This window comes from Scyliorhinus torazame, chromosome 22 (assembly GCF_047496885.1).
Source record: "Scyliorhinus torazame isolate Kashiwa2021f chromosome 22, sScyTor2.1, whole genome shotgun sequence".
In the NCBI taxonomy this organism is placed as follows: Eukaryota; Metazoa; Chordata; class Chondrichthyes; order Carcharhiniformes; family Scyliorhinidae; genus Scyliorhinus; species Scyliorhinus torazame.
Genome location: NC_092728.1, coordinates 107,390,306 through 107,407,456, shown reverse-complemented (window position 1 = coordinate 107,407,456; position 17,151 = coordinate 107,390,306). Strand labels below are relative to the sequence as shown.

Here is a 17,151-nt window from a genome sequence, read left to right as displayed (position 1 = left end):
GGGGGGGAGAGGAGATGGGGGGGGAGAGGAGATGGGGGGGGAGAGGAGATGGGGGGGGAGAGGAGATGGGGGGGGGAGAGGAGATGGGGGGGGAGAGGAGATGGGGGGGGAGAGGAGATGGGGGGGGAGAGGAGATGGGGGGGGAGAGGAGATGGGGGGGGGAGAGGAGATGGGGGGGGAGAGGAGATGGGGGGGGAGAGGAGATGGGGGGGAAGAGGAGATGGGGGGGAAGAGGAGATGGGGGGGAAGAGGAGATGGGGGGGAAGAGGAGATGGGGGGGAAGAGGAGATGGGGGGGAAGAGGAGATGGGGGGGAAGAGGAGATGGGGGGGAAGAGGAGATGGGGGGGGAGAGGAGATGGGGGGGGAGAGGAGATGGGGGGGGAGAGGAGATGGGGGGGGAGAGGAGATGGGGGGGGAGAGGAGATGGGGGGGGAGAGGAGATGGGGGGGGAGAGGTGATGGGGGGGGAGAGGAGATGGGGGGGGGAGAGGAGATGGGGGGGGAGTGGAGATGGGGGGGGAGAGAGAGGAGATGGGGGGGAGAGAGAGGAGATGGGGGGGGAGAGAGAGGAGATGGGGGGGGGGAGAGAGGAGATGGGGGGGGGGAGAGGGGAGATGGGGGGGAGAGAGGGGAGATGGGGGGAGAGAGGGGTGATGGGGGGAGAGAGGGGAGATGGGGGGGAGAGAGGGGAGATGGGGGGGAGAGAGGGGAGATGGGGGGGAGAGAGGGGAGATGGGGGGGAGAGAGGGGAGATGGGGGGGAGAGAGGGGAGATGGGGGGGAGAGAGGGGAGATGGGGGGGAGAGAGGGGAGATGGGGGGGAGAGAGGGGAGATGGGGGGGAGAGAGGGGAGATGGGGGGGAGAGAGGGGAGATGGGGGGGGAGAGAGAGGAGATGGGGGGAGAGAGAGAGGAGATGGGGGGGGAGAGAGAGAGGAGATGGGGGGGAGAGAGAGGAGATGGGGGGGAGAGAGAGATGGGGGGGAGAGAGGATGGGGGGAGAGAGAGGAGATGGGGGGAGAGAGAGAAGATGGGGGGGGAGAGAGAGAGATGGGGGGGGAGAGAGAGGAGATGGGGGGGGGAGAGAGAGGAGATGGGGGGGGGAGAGAGAGGAGATGGGGGGGGGGAGAGAGAGGAGATGGGGGGGAGAGAGAGGAGATGGGGGGGAGAGAGAGGAGATGGGGGGGAGAGAGAGGAGATGGGGGGGAGAGAGAGGAGATGGGGGGGAGAGAGAGGAGATGTGGGGGGGAGAGAGAGGAGATGGGGGGGAGAGAGAGGAGATGGGGGGGAGAGAGAGGAGATGGGGGGGGGGGGAGAGAGAGGAGATGGGGGGGGAGAGAGAGGAGATGGGGGGGGGGGGAGAGGAGATGGGGGGGGGGGAAGAGAGGAGATGGAGGGGGGGGGAGAGAGGAGATGGGGGGGAGAGAGAGGAGATGGGGGGGAGAGAGAGGAGATGGGGGGGAGAGAGAGGAGATGGGGGGGAGAGAGAGGAGATGGGGGGGGGGAGAGAGAGGAGATGGGGGGGGGGGAGAGAGAGGAGATGGGGGGGGGGGGGAGAGGAGATGGGGGGGGGGGAAGAGAGGAGATGGAGGGGGGGGGAGAGAGGAGATGGGGGGGGAGAGAGGAGATGGGGGGAGAGAGAGGAGATGGGGGGAGAGAGAGGAGATGGGGGGAGAGAGAGGAGATGGGGGGAGAGAGAGGAGATGGGGGGAGAGAGAGGAGATGGGGGGGAGAGAGAGGAGATGGGGGGGAGAGAGAGGAGATGGGGGGGAGAGAGAGGAGATGGGGGGGGAGAGAGGAGATGGGGGGGGGAGAGAGGAGATGGGGGGGGGAGAGAGGAGATGGGGGGGGGAGAGAGGAGATGGGGGGGGAGAGAGGAGATGGGGGGGGAGAGAGGAGATGGGGGGGAGAGAGGAGATGGGGGGGGAGAGAGGAGATGGGGGGGGAGAGAGGAGATGGGGGGGGGAGAGAGGAGATGGGGGGGGGAGAGAGGAGATGGGGGGGGGAGAGAGGAGATGGGGGGGGGGAGAGAGGAGATGGGGGGGGGGAGGGGATGGGGGGAGGGGATGGGGGGGAGGGGATGGGGGGGAGGGGATGGGGGGGAGGGGATGGGGGGGAGGGGATGGGGGGGAGGGGATGGGGGGAGGGGATGGGGGGAGGGGATGGGGGGAGGGGATGGGGGGAGGGGATGGGGGGAGGGGATGGGGGGAGGGGATGGGGGGAGGGGATGGGGGGAGGGGATGGGGGGAGGGGATGGGGGGAGGGGATGGGGGGAGGGGATGGGGGGAGGGGATGGGGGGAGGGGATGGGGGGAGGGGATGGGGGGAGGGGATGGGGGGAGGGGATGGGGGATGGGGGGGAGGGGATGGGGGGGGAGGGGATGGGGGGGGAGGGGATGGGGGGCGTGGATGGGGAGATGGGGGGGGGAGTGGATGGGGAGATGGGGGGGGGAGTGGATGGGGAGATTGGGGGGGGGAGTGGATGGGGAGATGGGGGGGAGTGGATGGGGAGATGGGGGGGGGGAGTGGATGGGGAGATGGGGGGGGGGGGGAGTGGATGGGGAGATGGGGGGGAGTGGATGGGGAGGAGATGGGGGGAGGAGATGGGGGGGGAGGAGATGGGGGGGAGGAGATGGGGCGGGAGGAGATGGGGCGGGAGGAGATGGGGGGGGGGGGAGATGGGGGGGGAGATGGGGGGGGGGGAGAGGAGATGGGGGGGGGAGAGGAGATGGGGGGGGGAGAGGAGATGGGGGGGGAAGAGGAGATGGGGGGGGGAGAGGAGATGGGGGGGGGAGAGGAGATGGGGGGGGAGAGGAGATGGGGGGGGGAGAGGAGATGGGGGGGGAGAGGAGATGGGGGGGGAGAGGAGATGGGGGGGAGAGGAGATGGGGGGGGAGAGGAGATGGGGGGGGAGAGGAGATGGGGGGGGAGAGGAGATGGGGGGGAGAGGAGATGGGGGGGGAGAGGAGATGGGGGGGGAGAGGAGATGGGGGGGGAGAGGAGATGGGGGGGGAGAGGAGATGGGGGGGGAGAGGAGATGGGGGGGGAGAGGAGATGGGGGGGGAGAGGAGATGGGGGGGGAGAGGAGATGGGGGGGGAGAGGAGATGGGGGGGGAGAGGAGATGGGGGGGGAGAGGAGATGGGGGGGGGAGAGGAGATGGGGGGGGGAGAGGAGATGGGGGGGGAGAGGAGATGGGGGGGGAGAGGAGATGGGGGGGGGAGAGGAGATGGGGGGGGAGAGGAGATGGGGGGGGAGAGGAGATGGGGGGGGAGAGGAGATGGGGGGGGAAGAGAGGAGATGGGGGGGGAAGAGAGGAGATGGGGGGGGAAGAGAGGAGATGGGGGGGTAGAGAGGAGATGGGGGGTGAAGAGAGGAGATGGGGGGGAGAGAGAGGAGATGGGGGGGGAGAGAGAGGAGATGGGGGGGGGGAGAGAGGGGAGATGGGGGGGAGAGAGGGGAGATGGGGGGGAGAGAGGGGAGATGGGGGGGGAAGAGAGGAGATGGGGGGGGAAGAGAGGAGATGGGGGGGGGGGAGAGAGGAGATGGGGGGGGGGAGAGAGGAGATGGGGGGGGGGGAGAGAGGAGATGGAGGGGGGGGGAGAGAGGAGATGGAGGGGGGGGGAGAGAGGAGATGGGGGGAGAGAGAGGAGATGGGGGGGAGAGAGAGGAGATGGGGGGAGAGAGAGGAGATGGGGGGGGGAGAGAGGAGATGGGGGGGGGAGAGAGGAGATGGGGGGGGAGAGAGGAGATGGGGGGGGGAGAGAGGAGATGGGGGGGGAGAGAGGAGATGGGGGGGGAGAGAGGAGATGGGGGGGGAGAGAGAGGAGATGGGGGGGGAGAGAGAGGAGATGGGGGGGGGAAGAGAGGAGATGGGGGGGGGAGAGAGGAGATGGGGGGGGGAGAGAGGAGATGGGGGGGGGAGAGAGGAGATGGGGGGGGAGAGAGGAGATGGGGGGGAGAGAGGAGATGGGGGGGGAGAGAGGAGATGGGGGGGGAGAGAGGAGATGGGGGGGGGAGAGAGGAGATGGGGGGGGGAGAGAGGAGATGGGGGGGGAGAGAGGAGATGGGGGGGGGAGAGAGGAGATGGGGGGGGAGAGAGGAGATGGGGGGGGGGGAGAGAGAGGAGATGGGGGGGGAGAGAGAGGAGATGGGGGGGGAGAGAGAGGAGATGGGGGGGAGAGAGAGGAGATGGGGGGGAGAGAGAGGAGATGGGGGGGAGAGAGAGGAGATGGGGGGGAGAGGAGAGAGAGGAGATGGGGGGGAGAGAGAGGAGATGGGGGGGAGAGAGGAGATGGGGGGAGGAGGGGATGTGAGGGGGAGGGATGTGGGAGGGATGTGAGGGGGAGGGGATGTGAGGGGGGAGGGGATGTGTGGGGGGGGATGTGTGGGGGGGGATGTGTGGGGGGGGGGATGTGTGGGGGGGGGGATGGTGGGGGGGGGGATGTGTGGGGGGGGGATGTGTGGGGGGGGGATGTGTGGGGGGGGGGATGTGTGGGGGGGGGGATGTGTGGGGGGGGGATGTGTGGGGGGGGGGATGTGTGGGGGGGGGATGTGTGGGGGGGGGGGGATGTGTGGGGGGGGGGATGTGGGGGGGGGATGTGTGGGGGGGGGATGTGTGGGGGGGGGATGTGGGGGGGGGATGTGTGGGGGGGGGATGTGTGGGGGGGGGGGGATGGGGGGGGGGGGATGTGGGGGGGGGGGGATGTGTGGGGGGGGGGGAATGTGTGGGGGGGGGGGGATGTGTGGGGGGGGAGGGGATGTGTGGGGGGGGGAGGGGATGTGTGGGGGGGGAGGGGATGTGTGGGGGGGGAGGGGATGTGTGGGGGGGGAGGGGATGTGTGGGGGGGGGAGGGGATGTGTGGGGGGGGGAGGGGATGTGTGGGGGGGGGAGGGGATGTGTGGGGGGGGGAGGGGATGTGTGGGGGGGGGAGGGGATGTGTGGGGGGGGGAGGGGATGTGTGGGGGGGGAGGGGATGTGTGGGGGGGAGGGGATGTGTGGGGGGGAGGGGATGTGTGGGGGGGAGGGGATGTGTGGGGGGGGAGGGGATGTGTGGGGGGGGAGGGGATGTGTGGGGGGGGAGGGGATGTGTGGGGGGGGAGGGGATGTGTGGGGGGGGAGGGGATGTGTGGGGGGGGGAGGGGATGTGTGGGGGGGGAGGGGATGTGTGGGGGGGGAGGGGATGTGTGGGGGGGGAGGGGATGTGTGGGGGGGGAGGGGATGTGGGGGGGAGGGGATGTGGGGGGGGAGGGGATGTGGGGGGGGGGGAGGGGATGTGGGGGGGGGAGGGGATGTGGGGGGGGGAGGGGATGTGGGGGGGGGAGGGGATGTGGGGGGGGGAGGGGATGTGGGGGGGGAGGGGATGTGGGGGGGAGGGGATGTGGGGGGGAGGGGATGTGGGGGGGAGGGGATGTGGGGAGGGGATGTGGGGGGGGGATGTGTGGGGGGGGGGAGGGGATGTGTGGGGGGGGGGGAGGGGATGTGTGGGGGGGGGGGGAGGGATGTGTGGGGGGGGGGAGGGGATGTGTGGGGGGGGGGGGGGAGGGGATGTGTGTGGGGGGGAGGGGATGTGTGGGGGGGGGGGGAGGGGATGGGGGGGGAGGGGATGTGTGGGGGGGGGGAGGGGATGGGGGGGAGGGATGGGGGGGGGGGAGGGGATGGGGGGGGGGGAGGGGATGGGGGGGGGGAGGGGATGGGGGGGGGGAGGGGATGGGGGGGGGGAGGGGATGGGGGGGGGGGAGGGGATGGGGGGGGGGAGGGGATGGGGGGGGGGGATGTGTGTGGGGGGGGAGGGGATGTGTGGGGGGGGGAGGGGATGTGTGGGGGGGGGAGGGGATGTGTGGGGGGGGGGAGGGGATGTGTGGGGGGGGGAGGGGATGTGTGGGGGGGGGAGGGGATGTGTGGGGGGGGGGAGGGGATGTGTGGGGGGGGAGGGGATGTGTGGGGGGGGGGAGGGGATGTGTGGGGGGGGGAGGGGATGTGTGGGGGGGGGAGGGGATGTGTGGGGGGGGGAGGGGATGTGTGGGGGGGGGAGGGGATGTGTGGGGGGGGAGGGGATGTGGGGGGGGGAGGGGATGTGGGGGGGGAGGGGGTGTGGGGGGGGGATGTGGTGTGGGGGGGAGGGCATGTGGGGGGGGGGGGGGGAGGGCATGTGGGGGGGGGGGGGGGAGGGGGAGGGGGTGGGGGGGGGGAGGGGTGTGGGGGGATGTGGGGGCCTCACTGTCTGAGCAGAAGCTTCCGAGCGCTGCCCTGGGGGAAGCCGCGGCCGGGCTCTCGCTGACCTGGGGCCGGGCTCTCGAGGCCTCCGGGTGAACCCTCTCGATCCGCACTCCCCTCAGCTCCAACTGACTGCAGTCATGCTCCGCCCACCGCGTGACATCATGCGGCCCCGCCCACCGCGTGACATCATTCGGCCCGCCCACCGTGTGACATCATACGGCCCGCCCACCGCGTGACATCATCCGGCACCGCCCACTGCGTGACATCATTCGACCCCTTTACGTCACCAACGTTGGCGGTTGGGCTCCAGAAGCTGTGATGACGTCACAGGGAGGCGCACGGTCAATGGACTGGGGGAGGCTTCACCACAGGGCTCGCTGAGAGGATTGGAAATGCCACTCTGGACACGCCGCTCCGACCACGCCGCTCCGGCCACGTCGCTCCGGACACACCGCTCCGGCCATACTGCTCTGGACAGACCAGTCCGGACACACCGCTCCGGCCATACTGCTCTGGACAGACCGGTCCGGACACGCTGCTCCGGACACGCCGCTCCGGCCACACTGCTCTGGACAGACCGGTCCGGACACACCGCTCCGGCCACATCGCTCTGGACAGACTGCTCTGGTCAGACCGGTCCGGACACACCGCTCCGGCCAGACTGCTCTGGACAGACCAGTCCGGACACACCGCTCCGGCCATACTGCTCTGGACAGACTGCTCTGGACAGACCAGTCCGGACACACCGCTCCGGCCATACTGCTCTGGACAGACCGGTCCGGACACGCCGCTCCGGACACACCGCTCCGGACACGCCGCTCCGGACAGACTGCTCTGGACAGACCAGTCCGGACACACCGCTCCGGCCATACTGCTCTGGACAGACCGATCCGGACACGCCGCTCCGGACAGACTGCTCTGGTCAGACAGCTCCGGACATGCCGCTCCGGCCACATCGCTCTGGACAGACCGGTCCGGACACACCGCTCCGGCCACGTTGCTCTGGACAGACCGGTCCGGACACACCGCTCCGGCCATACTGCTCTGGACAGACCGGTCTGGACAGACCGCTCCGGCCACATCGCTCTGGACAGACCGGTCCGGACACACCGCTCCGGCCATACTGCTCTGGACAGACCAGTCCGGACACACCGCTCCGGCCACATCGCTCTGGACAGACCAGTCCGGACACACCGCTCCGGCCATACTGCTCTGGACAGACCGGTCCGGACACGCCGCTCCGGCCATACTGCTCTGGACAGACCGGTCCGGACACGCTGCTCCGGACACACCGCTCCGGCCACATCGCTCCGGACAGACTGCTCTGGACAGACCAGTCCGGACACGCCGCTCCGGACAGACTGCTCTGGACAGACCGGTCCGGACACGCCGCTCCGGCCACATCGCTCCGGACAGACCGGTCCGGACACGCCGCTCCGGCCACGTTGCTCCGGACAGACTGCTCTGGTCAGACCGGTCCGGACACACCGCTCCGGCCACATCGCTCCGGACAGACCGGTCCGGACACATCGCTCTGGACAGACCGGTCCGGACACGCCGCTCCGGCCATACTGCTCTGGACAGACCAGTCCGGCCACATCGCTCCGGACAGACTGCTCTGGACAGACCAGTCCGGACACGCCGCTCCGGACAGACTGCTCTGGACAGACCGGTCCGGACACGCCGCTCCGGCCACATCGCTCCGGACAAACCGGTCCGGACACACCGCTCCGGCCACGTTGCTCCGGACAGACTGCTCTGGTCAGACCGCTCCGGACACACCGCTCCGGCCACATCGCTCCGGACAGACCGGTCCGGACACGCCGCTCCGGCCACGTTGCTCCAGCCATACTGCTCTGGACAGACCGCTCCGGACACGCCGCTCCGGACAGACTGCTCTGGTCAGACCGGTCCGGACACGCCGCTCCAGCCATACTGCTCCGGACACACCGCTCCGGCCACATCGCTCCGGACACGCCGCTCCGGACAGACTGCTCTGGACAGACCGGTCCGGACACGCCGCTCCGGACACATCGCTCCGGACAGACCGGTCCGGACACACCGCTCCGGACAGACTGCTCTGGTCAGACCGGTCCGGACACACCGCTCCGGCCACATCGCTCCGGACAGACTGCTCTGGTCAGACCGGTCCGGACACACCGCTCCGGCCACATCGCTCCGGACAGACCGGTCCGGACACGCCGCTCCGGCCACGTTGCTCCGGACAGACCGGTCCGGACACGCTGCTCCGGCCACGTTGCTCCGGACAGACTGCTCTGGTCAGACCGGTCCAGACACACCGCTCCGGCCACATCGCTCTGGTCAGACCGGTCCGGACACGCCGCTCCGGCCACGTTGCTCCGGACAGACTGCTCTGGTCAGACCGGTCCGGACACACCGCTCCGGCCACATCGCTCCGGACAGACCGGTCCGGACACGCCGCTCCGGCCACATCGCTCCGGACAGACCGGTCCGGACACACCACTCCGGCCACGTTGCTCCGGACAGACCGGTCCGGACACGCCGCTCCGGCCACGTTGCTCCGGACAGACCGGTCCGGACACGCCGCTCCGGCCACGTTGCTCCGGACAGACTGCTCTGGTCAGACCGGTCCGGACACATCTCTCCGGACACGGCGCTCCGGCCACGTTGCTCCGTACATTGGACATACGGATAATAATAATCTTTATAGCAGGCTTACATTAACACTGCGATGAAGTTACTGTGAAAATCCCCTCGTCGCCACATTCCGGCACCTGTTCGGGTACACAGAGGGAGAATTCAGATTGTCCAATTCACCTAACAAGCACATCTTCCGGGACTTGTGGGAGGAAACCGGAGCACCTGGAGGGAAACCCACGCAGACACAGTGAGAACGTGCAGACTCCGCGCAGACAGCGACCCAAGCCAGGAATTGAACCCGGGACCCTGGAACTCTGAAGTTCCACAATGTAAACGCATAGATATCGGGTGTAGCACTACTCAGTAGAAAAGTTATGTGAAGAGATCAGTTCAGTCCATAAGAGTCATTTAGGAATCTGGCAACAGTGGGGAAGAAGCTGTTTTTGAAACTGTTTGTGCGTGTTCTCAAACTTTTGTATCTCCTGCCCGATGGAAGAGGGAACCCGGGTGGGAGGGATCTTTGATTATGATGCCCGCTTTCCCAAGGCAGCGGGAGGAGTAGACAGAGCCAATGGATGGGAGGCAGGTTTGTGTGATGGACTGGGCGGTCTTCATGACTCTCTGAAGTTTCTTACGGTCTTGTTGCCAAACCAGGCTGTGATGCAGCCAGATAGGATGCTTTCTATGATGTATCTGTAAAAGTTGGTAAGAGTCAGTGTGGACATGCCGAATTTCCTTAGTTTCCTGAGGAAGTATGGACGCTGTTGTGCTTTCTTGGTCGGAACATCAACATGGGTGGACCAGGACAGATTGTTGGTGATGTGCACCCCTAGGAATTTGAAGCTGTCAACCATCTCCACCCCGGCCCTGTTAATCGAGACAGGGGTGTGTACAGTACTTTGCTTCCTGAAGTCAATCACAAGCTCCTTAGTTTTGCTGATGTTGAGGGGGGAGATTTTTGTCTTTACACCATGCCACTAAGCTCTCTATCTCCCCACTTATCAACTTTGCTGGGAATAAAGTCTATGAGGAGAGATTGAGTAGAATAGCTCGCCACTCTGGAGTTCTGAGGGGAAATATCATTGAAACCCTTGGATAGGTGATGTCCCGCTGGCTGCGGATGGCCAAGTAGTGAGATTCCCAAGGATCTGCTGGTCTTGTCCTTCTAATGAAAAATGAAACGAAAATCGCTTATTGTCACAAGTAGGCTTCAAATGAAGTTACTGTGAAAAGCCCCTAGTCGCCACATTCCGGCGCCTGTTCGGGGAGGCTGGTACGGGAATTGAACCGTGCTGCTGGCCTGCTTTAAAAGCCAGCGATTTAGCCCAGTGTGCTAAACCAGCCCCTGATGGTAGTGGTCGTGGGTTTGGAAGGTGCTGACGAAGGAACCTTGGCGGGTTGCTGCAGTGCATCTTGCTAATTACTGTGCTACCGTGCTGCCCCCTGTATGTGACGCTGGTGAAACCCAGACGGAGTATCATTGAGCAGGTTATTGCACTTTAAAAGAAAAATTTTTTAGAGTACCCAATTATTTTCTTTCCAATTAAGGGGCAATTTAGCGTGGCCAATCCACCTACCCTGCACATCTTTGGGTTGTGGGGGTGAAACCCACGCAGACACGGGGAGAATGTGCAAACTCTACACAGTGACCCGGGACCGGGATCAAACCCGGGTCTTCAGCGCCATAGGCAGCAACACTAACCCCTGCGCCACCGTGCTCGATAGCACTGTTGATGACTTCCATCACGATGATCGAGTGAACCCATTGGGCGGGTTAGATTTGTCCTGCTTTTTGTGTACAGGACACACAAAGCAGGTGTGTAGGTGCCAGTGTTGTAGTTGTTCTGAACAGCTTGGCTAGGGGTGCGGCAAGTTCTGGAGCACAAGTCTTCGGTACTATTGCTGGAATATTGTCAATGCCCATAGCCGCTGCAGTATCCAGTGTCTTCGGTTGTTTATTTTTTTTAAAAGGTATTTTATTCCAAACACTGTAACAGCAGCAAAAAATAAAATACGCAGTACAGAAAATCACAGTCCAGTTTATACAAAGTTTCCCCTTTTACCCTCTCCCCCACAACGAATACATCAGACTCCTAGTTATTAACTACAGCTCCGCCTTCAACACCATAATCCCAGCCAAGCTCATATCAAAGCTCCAAAACCTAGGACTTGGCTCCCCACTCTGCAACTGGATCCTCGATTTTCTTACCAACAGACCACAATCAGTAAGAATGAACAACAACGCCTCCTCCACAATAGTCCTCAACACCGGGGCCCCGCAAGGCTGCGTACTTAGCCCCCTGCTCTACTCCCTGTACACACACGACTGCGTGGCAAAACTTGGTTCCAACTCCATCTACAAGTTTGCTGACGATACGACCATAGTGGGCCGGATCTCGAATAACGACGTGTCAGAATACAGGCGGGACATAGAGAACCTAGTGGAGTGGTGTAGCGACAACAATCTCTCCCTCAATGCCAGCAAAACTAAAGAGCTGGTCATTGACTTCAGGAAGCAAAGTACTGTACACACCCCTGTCAGCATCAACGGGGCCGAGGTGGAGATGGTTAGCAGTTTCAAATTCCTAGGGGTTCACATCTCCAAAAATCTGTCCTGGTCCACCCACGTCGATGCTACCACCAAGAAAGCACAACAGCACCTATACTTCCTCAGGAAACTAAGGAAATTTGGCATGTCCACATTAACCCTTACCAACTTTTACAGATGCACCATAGAAAGCATCCTATCAGGCTGCACCACAGCCTGATATGGCAACTGCTCGGCCTAGGACCGTAAGAAACTTCAGAGTCGTGAACACCGCCCAGTCCATCACACAAACCTGCCTCCCATCCATTGACTCCATCTACACCTCCCGCTGCCTGGGGAAAGCGGGCAGTATAATCAAAGATCCCTCCCACCCGGCTTACTCACTCTTCCAACTTCTTCCATCGGGCAGGAGATACAGAAGTCTGAGAACACGCACGAACAGACTCAAAAACAGCTTCTTCCCCACTGTCACCAGATTCCTAAATGACCCTCTTATGGACTGACTTCATTAACACTACACCCTGTATGTTTCATCCGATGCCAGTGCTTATGTAGTTACATTGTATATGTTGTGTTGCCCTATTATGTATTTTCTTTTCTTCCCTTTTCTTCCCATGTACTTAATGATCTGCTCGCAGAAAAATACTTTTCACTGTACCTCGGTACACGTGACAATAAACAAATCCAATCCAATAGTTCTTAAAGATTATTATTATATTGTATATATCCTGCCCTCCCACAACTCACCTGGGAGCAGCGGTTGCTCCAACAGAGTGCAGCTTGGGACATGCTCTCCTCTCTTTTTGTGTAAAGTCACTCACCTGCATATAGCTGAACTCACTGCCCCACGCTAACTCAAACCTCTCCCGCAGCCCGCCCAGGCCCACAAGCTTTCCTTCCGAGAACAAGTCCCTAACCCGCTTCAGCTCTGCCTCCCTCCCTCCATTTCCCATACATCCCATCTATCTGCCCCAGCTTGAACATGTGGCACCCACACAGTGGCGTCAGCACCGACATCCTTTCCAACTTAAAATGCCTCCTCAGCTGGTTCCACACCCCGGCCGTCGATTGTACCTCCGGGCTCCCCATGTATTTCCCTGGGGCTAACGGGAGCGGAGCCGTCACCGTGGCCCTCAGACCGGACCACTCTTCCATCCTGACACACTCCAACCCCCCCCTGCCATCGCCTCACCTTCTCCACATTCGCCACCCAATAATAGTGCAGCAGGTTCGGGAGCACTAACCCCCCCCCCCCCTTTCTGTCTCGACTTCTTCACCCTTGGAACCTTCCCCGCCCATATGAAGTCCAAGATAAGTGCCTCTACCCTCCGGAAGGCCTGAGGTAGAAAGATCGGGAGATTCTGAAAAACAGGAACCTTGGCAGCACATTCATCTTTACCACCTGCATCCTCCGTGCCAACGTCGAGTGTAAAGTGTCCCATCTCTTAAAATACCCCTTAACCTCCTCTAACGCTGTCAGATTCCAGCGGTGCATCATGGCCCACTCTCGTGTCACCCGATTCCCCAAAAACCTCAACCTTTCTCCAGCTACCTTAAATAGTAATGCTCCCAAATTGGCCTCCCGCCTCGCCACATTCACCGGAAACGCCTCGTTCTTCCCAACATTTAACTTAAACCCGGAGAAGTCCACAGACCTCTCTAACAGTCCCATGATCCTGCTCATCCTCTCCAGCTGGTCCGACACAAACAGGTCGTCCGTGTACGACACCCGGTACTCCCTGCTCTCCCTCACAAACACTCACCACTCCGCAGACCCCCAGAGGGTCATCACCAAGGGTTCAATTACCAGTGCGAATAACAGCGACAACAGCGGGCACTCCTGGCACGTTCCAATCCAAGGCCTGCTGAACCCATCTCATCTCGCTCGGGTGCACTCTTGCCACATACAGCAGACGCACCCAGCCACAAATTCCGGCCCAAACCCAAACCTTCCCAGAATTTCAAATAAATACCTTCACTCCACCCAATCGAAGGCCTTCTCCGCATCCATTGAAACAATAACCTCCGGAGTCTGCCCCCCCCCTCCCCCCCCACCCCCAGAGTCATAACCACATTTTATTTAATAAATTTAGAGTACCCAATTCATTTTTTCCAATTAAGGGGCAAATTAGCATGGCCAATCCACCGACCCTGCACATCTTTGGGTTGTGGGGGCAAAACCTACGCAAACACGGGGAGAATGTGCAAACTCCACACGGACAGTGACCCAGAGCCAGGATCGAACCTGGGACCTTGGCGCCATGAGACTGCAGTGCTAACCACTGCGCCACCCTGTCATCACCACATTTAACAGCCCTTCACACTACACGCCAACAACCTAGCCAGCGGTGTCACTTCACTACTCAACACTGAGACGGGCCTGTATGGCCCACACTCCAGCGGATCCTTCCCCTTCTTCGGGATCAGTGTAATCAACGTCTATGTCAGGGTCTATGGCAACTCCTCCTCCACCACCGCCTCACTAAACAGCCTCAATAAGTGAGGTGCCTACTCTGTCACAAACACCTTATAAAACTGCCGGAGAAGCTGTCCGGCTCCGGGGCCTTCCCCGACAGGGGAATATCCTCCATGTGAAGACAGGACTTTGTCTCCACAAAGACTTTACGATGGTCACTCCTACCAATACTGTCATGGACCATGGGTAGATGCATCTGCAGCAGGCAGGTTGGTGAGGAGTGAGGTCAAGTATTTTTTTCCCTCTTGTTGGTTCCCTCAATGCCTACTGCAGTCTCAGCCTAGCAGCATTGTCCTTGAGGACCCAGCCAGCCTTCCTGTCTGTATACATAGAACATACAGTGCAGAAGGAGGCATTCGGCCCATCGAGTCTGCACCGACCCACTTAAGCCCTCACTTCCACCCTATCCCCGTAACCCAATAACCTCTCCTAACCTTTTGTGGACACTAAGGGCAGTTTAGCATGGCCAATCCACATAACCTGCATGGCTTTGATGCTGTGGGAGGAAACCGGGCAGCACCCGGAGGAAACCCAGGCAGAGACCCGGGGAGAACATGCACTCCGCACAGACAGTGACCCAGCAGGGAATCGAACCTGGGACCCTGGCGCTGTGAAGACACAGTGCTAGCCACTTGTGCTGCCCTATAGCAGCGTGCTGTCATCACCGGGACAGGATATACCCAGGGATGATGGAGTCTGGGACATTATCTGATTCCGTGAGTATGACTATGTCAGGCTTGAGATAGCTCTTCTAATTTTGGCACAAGCCCCCAGATGTTAGTAAGGAGGACTTTGCAGGGTCGTCAGGGTGGTCCGTCTGGTTTCAATTCTTTTTGTTTTCTTCGTAGTGGTTGATACAACGGAGGGCATTCCTGAGGGCAGTTAAGTGGTCAACACATTGCTGTGGGTCTGGGGGTCACATGTAGGCCAGAACCAGGTAAGGACGGCAGGTTTCCTTCCCTGAAGGACATTAGTGAACTCAGATGGGTTTTTACGTCAATCAACAAAGGATTAAAGGGGCAGCACGGTAGCATTGTGGATAGCACAATTGCTTCACAGCTCCAGCGTCCCAGGTTCGATTCCCCGCTGGGTCACTGTCTGTGCAGAGTTTGCATGTTCTCCCCGTGTCTGCGTGGGTTTCCTCCGGGTGCTCCCACAGCCGAGATGTGCAGGTTAGGTGGATTGGGCCATGATAAATTGCCCTTAGTGTCCAAAATTGCCCTTAGTGTTGGGTGGGGTTTACTGGGTTATGGGGATAGGGTGGAGGGTGTTGACCTTGGGTAGGGTGCTCTTTCCAAGAGCCGGGTGCAGACTCGATGGGCCGAATGGCCTCCTTCTGCACTGTAAATTCTATGTTTTTTTCCAGGTGCTCTTAGAGAATTCTGGTGGCGCGATTTGAAACCCGGTTCCCCTGGGTCTCTGGCTGTTCGTCCAGCGACAATTCCACTTCCCCACCGCCGCACCCCTCAAACAAAATCAAGGGATACGAGAGAAAAATATAGTTGAGGTAGATGATCAGTTCTGATCGATTGAATGGTGGAACACGGGTGAGATGTAAAATGCCGTACTCTACGTTTAATCTCATGTAAGGTTTTTGGATCATTTCTGTTTATCCGTCTGTCCTCCTCACCCTCCCTGTGCTGTCGTCCTTGCTTCAATGTCGGCCGTAGCAGGATTTATGGTCAAGTAGCCGAGTTTTCACCCACTCCCCCCCCTCCCCACGTTCAGTATACGTGGACCTCCTCTCTCAGAGCGACCAGGCAGCCGATTATAAAACTGTTCTCGAGGATGTTGACTGCAGCAGAGGCAGAATGATTCGGCTCTCTGACGGGGAGAAGCCTCCGAGCCTGAAGGTATTCCATTCAGACCCCCTTCTCTCTGACACGGCGGAGGACATGAGGCTGACTGCCACCCAGGGAGTGGACTCGTCACCACCTGTCCCAGTCCCACAGCTGTTGAAACAGTCAGACTGTTCCGAGAGGGGACTCGTCTCCCAGTCACTGGCAGATTCTGTCTGTCCCATCACTGATCACAGTCCCCCAAAAAAATTACATGACCCGTTTCATTATTGTTCCAGCTGAGGCCCCCTCAGCCTCTGACTAACCTTCTCCAGCAGGCCTCACTGCAATACACTTCATTACCATCTGTCAGATAGACACGGAACAGCCTGAAAAACGTAGATTTATTTAATTTTAAATTTCCCTCAGCTATACAGACGCTCTGAACCTCATCCGTGAAACTGTATTTTCTTGTTAAAACGGTATTCCTGCAGCACCTTCCTGATGTCCCAGTGCCTCAGTCACCGTTGCAACGTCGGAAATGTGGCACAGCAGGATCCCACAAACCGCAATGTGACAAACGAGCAGAGAAGCCATTTCTCCTTTTCTAAAAATAAATTTAGTGTACCCATTTCACTTTTTCCAATTAAGGGGCAATTTAGCGCAGGCCAATTCACCGACCCTGCGCATCTGTGTGTTGTGGGGCGAAACCCACAGACAGGGAGAATGTGCAAACTCCACACGGACAGTGACCCAGAGCCGGGATTCGAACCTGGGACCGTCGGCGCCGTGACGGCAGCAGTGCTAACCACTGCGCCACCGTGCTGCCCGAGGGAAGCATTTCTAAAGTATTTTGGCTCGGTACTGGTTACCCCCAGGGCTCAGCTGCAAGGTGGGATTAAGCTGGACCACTCTTTGGGCCAGCAGTCATGAAGGGCCAAATGGCCTCCTTGTGTGCCATACATTTCTATTTTACATTAGGCGGCAAATACTAGAGTCAAAGAAGCGCCACCCTTGTGATCAAATAGCCTGCTGTCGGCTCACACCCAGTCCTCGAATTCTGGCCTCTTGCACATTCCCCGTTTTCTTTGCTACACCATTGGCGGCGGGCAATTTTCAGGTGCGTGGGCCTTAAACTCTGGAATGCTAAACTTCTCCGCCTCTCCTCCCTTTAAGACCTTCCATAACGTCCTTCACCAATAATTTGGTCACCTGTCCAAATATGTCCTGTGGCTGTGTGTGAAATTCTCTCCGATAACACTCCTGCAAAGTGTCTTGGGACATTTTACTGTCCTCGGCACTGATGCTGACTCGCTGTCTCGATGGTTGGGCCGTGCACCAGAGGGTAGCAGCTGGCGGACTGAAGCAGGCACGAAGCAGAGCGAGAGTCTCACCTCCGACTTCTCCTTTCTTCTGAAAAATACAGCTTTCCAAATCCATCGTCTGTCTCTGCTGCTCTTCTCTCTGCAGGACCCCAGCCTCCGTGTCGCAGGACAACGGGGATGTGATTTA

General features: G+C 60.9%; 1 long non-coding RNA gene across 1 annotated transcript in view; it reads right to left on the bottom strand.

The window, feature by feature from the left end:
* Window positions 1-16,032: 16,032 nt before the first annotated feature.
* The window catches only part of LOC140399337 (uncharacterized), a 47,883-nt gene continuing 46,764 nt past the window's right edge, over window positions 16,033-17,151 (bottom strand). Inside the window, exon 2 of the long non-coding RNA XR_011937680.1 lies at window positions 16,033-16,411. This is a non-coding gene — a long non-coding RNA (uncharacterized lncRNA). The remainder of the gene's footprint in view (window positions 16,412-17,151) is intronic.